Source organism: Orycteropus afer, unplaced genomic scaffold, assembly GCF_000298275.1.
Source record: "Orycteropus afer afer isolate SDZICR_OR568_19922 unplaced genomic scaffold, OryAfe1.0 scaffold00021, whole genome shotgun sequence".
In the NCBI taxonomy this organism is placed as follows: domain Eukaryota; kingdom Metazoa; phylum Chordata; class Mammalia; order Tubulidentata; family Orycteropodidae; genus Orycteropus; species Orycteropus afer.
Genome location: NW_006921608.1, coordinates 1,342,272 through 1,347,139, shown reverse-complemented (window position 1 = coordinate 1,347,139; position 4,868 = coordinate 1,342,272). Strand labels below are relative to the sequence as shown.

Here is a 4,868-nt window from a genome sequence, read left to right as displayed (position 1 = left end):
AAAGTTCTCTATCATGAAAGACAAGAAGACATGCACTCAAGAAGCTCAAGAAACCCCAAATAGAATGAACCACAAAAAGAAAATTACCAAGACATATCCTAATCAAACTTTCCTAAAATGGAGACAATGAAAGAATCTTGAAAGCAGCTTGGGAAAAACTAAAAGTCACTTACAAAGGAGAAGCAATACAACTAAGCTCTGGTTTCTCAACAGAAATCATTCAAACAAGAAGGCAATGGGATAACATATATAAAAACATGAAAGAAAAAAAGTGCCAATCAAGAATTATGTGTCTAGCAAAACTGTCCCTCAAAGGCAATGGCAAAATTAGCATATTCCCAGATAAACAGAAATTAGAGGAATTTGCAAAAACCAAGCCAACCTTACAAGAAGTTCTAAAGGGAGTCTCTTGGACAGAGAACCAACATCAGACAACTGGAGATGAAAACATATGACAACATTACCTAGCAATCAACTCAGATATAGAGATATCAAAAATAAAATAAACCGACGAGACTGAAAACCACAGAAGACTGCAGAAGAATCGTGCCTTTGAGTTCTGGTCTTGGTGAAGAATATTGAAGGCACAATGGACTGCTAAAAGGATGAATAAGTCTTGGAGGAATATAGCCAAAAAGTACCTTAGAGGTGAGAATAGCCAGACTTCATCTCTCATACTTTGGCTATGTTATCAGGAAAGACCAGTCCCTGGAGAAGGCTATCATGACTTAACAGTAGAGGGTCAGCAAAAAGTGACAAGAACCTCAAGGAGATGGATTGTGTACACAGTGGCTGTGATGATGAGCTCAAGCATAGCAACAATTGTGAGGATGACGTGGGGCCAGGCAATATTTCATTCTGTTGTCTATAGGGTCTTTATGAATTAAAACTGACTCAGTAGCACCTAACAACAACAAGAAGAAAACTGAAAATACGGAACCAGCTATGTCAATTTATAAACAATGATAACTACAAAGCAAAAAGAGGGAATAAATGATTTAGTTATAGAACTTCCAAATGGAGAAGAAGTCAAAATGATATAAACATAGAACAGACTACAGTAAACTTTGGAAAATAATAATAAATTACAGGGTAACATCAAAGAACATTAATAAACCTGTTCACCAAAATAAAAAAGAAGGAAATCATAAAGTATCAGTAGCCACTAAAACAATAGCAATGAAGGAAACAATAAGAAAATCCATAAACATAATGAACAAGGCACAGAAGAGTACATTGAACAAAGAAACCACCACCACCACACACACACATAAAAATAAAACAGAAAAAGAATTTAATGGACATTGCCAAGCCCCAAGATGCTGAGGTTGGTGATGGCAACACCTCAGTGACTCTACAGGCTACAGAGTTTGTCAAATAGGTGAAACCATATGTTGAAGTAGGGTTGTAACCCAAATCATCATCCTAGCTTTCCTAAGCACCATCACCCAATTGGCAGTTGACAAGATCAAAGAGATCTCTGTGGCTCTGAAGTAGGAAGATAAAGTGGAACAGAGGAAGTTGTAGAAGTGTGCTATGACCACTGAGGTCCAAGTGGATCTCCCAGCAGAAAACCTTCTTCACAAAGATGGTGGTTGATACAGTTAGGGTGCTCAATGATTTGCTGCATGTCAAAATGATTGGAATCAAAAAGTACAGAGTGTAGTCCTAGAGGAATCACAACTGGGTGCTGGTTCTTGCATTCAAGAAGACTTTCTCTTATACTAGGTAGTGGCAGCCTAGTGCCTAAGGCACTTGACTGCTAACCAGAAGGTAGGCAGTTCAAACCCACCAGCCACTCCTCAGAAGGAAGGTTGGGCAATCTACTTCCATAGTGATACTGCCTCGGAAACCTAGGGAGGGGTTGCTAGGAGTCGGGTCTGACTCGACGGCATGTAACAACAACAACAACAGATGTGGTAGTTAAGGTCATATGCCAACTTGGCTGGACCTGGTTTTGAGTGGCTGGGCAGCTGGATGGGGTTATTCCCCATCATGAGACTGGTAATCAACTCCGTGGTGAAATCTACTGGAGCAGCTGAGTAGCTGCCTTAGGGATGTGGGCTGCTCCCAGTGCATAAGGAGACACTTTGAGAAAGGTCTCTGAGCTTTTTGCCACTCTTGGACCCTACTGTGTTGTCTGCTGATCTTGGGATGGTCTCTGGGCTTGAATTAGTGGCCTGCTGTGTTGCTTGACAATCTTGGAACTGTGCCATTTTACTTGCTGACCTTGGGTTTGTCAGCCTCAACAGCCAGCAGCTGCCTGAGTTAGGAGATGCCTCCCATGAGCTGGGAGCAAGAGGGAGAGCTGAAGCCTTCACTCAGCCCCTAGAGCTGGCACTCTGAACTTGGACTTGTAGATTCCTAAACTGTGAGAGAATAAATCCCTGTTTGTTAAAGCCATATACTTGTGGTATTTTCTGTTAAAGCAGCACTAGATAATCAAAGTACTGGGTTTGAAATACAACCTCAAAAGTATAATAACCCCCTGATTATCCTTTGAAATGTTGAGCTAGAGGTGAAAGCTGAAAAAGATTCAGAGTCCACACAGTGGAGGACTATCAGGCAATTATTGATACTGAGTAAAACATTATGACCAGTCATTCTGGAGCCAAAGTTGTCTTGCGCAAACTCACCATTGGGGATGTGTCCACCTAGTACTTAGCTAACAGGAACATGTTTTGTGCTGGCCAAATGCCCAAAGAAGATGACGATGACCAATCCAGACCAGTGTAAATGCTGTCAGCAGATGTGTGCAGCCACTGCCAGGTCTTTGAGGAGACCCAGATTGGAGGCAAGGGGTACAACTTCTTCACTTCCTTTTCAAAGGCTGAGGTCTGCACTGTCATCCTCCACGTCTGTCCTGAGGAGTTCACGGAGGCGATAGAGCAGTCCCTGCATGATGCCATCACTATCATCAAGAATGCCATCAAGAACAACTCAGTAATGGATGGTGGTGGGGCTACTGATATTGTTGTTGTTGTTAGGTACTGTCAAGTCAGCTCTGACTCATAGCAATCTTATGTACAACAGAACAAAACACTGCCCAGTCCTGTGCCAGCCTCACAATCCTTGCTATACCTGAGCCCATCGTTGTAGCCACTGTGTCAATCCATCTCCTTGAGAACCTTCCTCTTTTTCACTGACCAAGCATGATATCCTTCTCCAAGGAATCGTCACTTCAGACAACATGAGCAAAGTAGGTGAGACAAAGTCTGGCCATTCTCGCTTCCAAGGAGCATTCCGGCTGCACTTCCTCCAGGACAGACTTGTTAGTTCTTTTAGCAGCCCATGGTACTTTCAGTATTCTTTGCCAACACCACAAGTCAAAAGCATCAACTCTTCTTCTGTCTTCCTTATTCATTGTCCATCTCTCACATGCATATGAGGTGATTGAAAACACCATGACTTGAGTTAGGCACACCTCAGTCTTCAAAGAGACATATTTGCTCTTCAGCACTTTAAAGAGGTCTTTTGCAGCAGATTTGCCCAGTACAATATGTCGTCTGATTTCTTGACTGCTATTTCCATGGGTGTTGATTGTGGAACAAAGTAATATGAAATCTTTGACAACTTTGATCTTTTCTCCATTTATTGTGATGGACCATTTTTTGGTCCAGTTGTGAGGATTTTTGTTTTCTTTATGTTGAGATGTAATCCATACTGCAGACTGTAGCCTTTAGTCTTCACCAGTAAGTGCTTCAAGTCATTTTCACTTTCAGCAAGTAAAGTTATGTCCTCTGCATATCACAGGTTGCTGAGTCTTCCTCCAATCTTGATGCTGTGTTCTTCTTCATATAGTCCAGCTTCTTGGATAGATCTCTCAAAATACCTGCAAGACTACTCAAGGACCATCCCAGAAAAAAACAGTTGCTGATGATTGGGTCATATGCCAAAGCTTTGGAGATCATCCTTTGCCAGCTATGTGACAATGCTGGCTTCGATGTCACAAACATTCTCAACAAGCTGTGGGCTCGGCATCCCCAGGGAATCATGTGGTATGGGGTAGATGTCAACAACAAGGACATGCTGACAACTTTGAGGCCTTCGTGTGGGGGTAATATGGTGTGGATCAATGCCCTGACATGAGCCTCTGAGACTGCATGCCTTATCATATCTGTAGATTAAACCATCAAGAAACCCCACTCAGCCATGGACACTCTGCCATCAGGTGATTGTGGATGGCCTGAGGCCATGGCTATCCTCACTGAAAGACACTCTACCCATCACATGATTGGCTGGCAGGCTGACTGTAGTGGGTACATACTTTACTCTCTCTGTTTTGGTTAATTGATGTTACAGGGAAGGGGTAATAATTGGTTCACTCTGTTCTTATTGGAGCTTATTTAAATAAAAGTTAAGGGCTAGGGAGAGAAAAAAAAAGACATTAAAAACAGCATACATTGTGTTCTCTGTGACTAACACAATATTATTTACAGGTTTGGTTGCTCTGGTGATGGTCTCATATGTTCACCTTCATCCAGAAATACAGTAGAGATTTTCTAGCAGTATAAATAAATTCTAAATTAAAATGGTATTTTAAGATGTCACTTAATTTTCATGAAAACAGAGAACATTCAATTATATATAATTCCATTATTGCACATTATTTGAGCAGTAAATTAAAAGACCTTAAAATCTGTAGCCTTCAGAGATTAGATTTGGAAGAGAAGATTATTTCTTCTCTTGATGTATATTTGTCATCGCATATTCCTAAAATTATAGACATTTATTCTGATAAAACTAGGAGAGTTCTAAGCTTTCACAGATCTAAGCACAGATGTAAACAAGTAATTTTCCAGTACCATTTCTACATGTAGTGGATATTATTGAAAAGGTAAGATCTCAGAAAGGCTGTTAATACAGAA

General features: G+C 41.0%; 1 pseudogene; it reads left to right on the top strand.

Annotated features, from left to right (window-relative positions):
• The first annotated feature begins 1,297 nt into the window (after positions 1-1,297).
• On the top strand, positions 1,298-4,290 carry LOC103191970 (annotated as a pseudogene).
• The last annotated feature ends 578 nt before the right edge of the window (positions 4,291-4,868 follow it).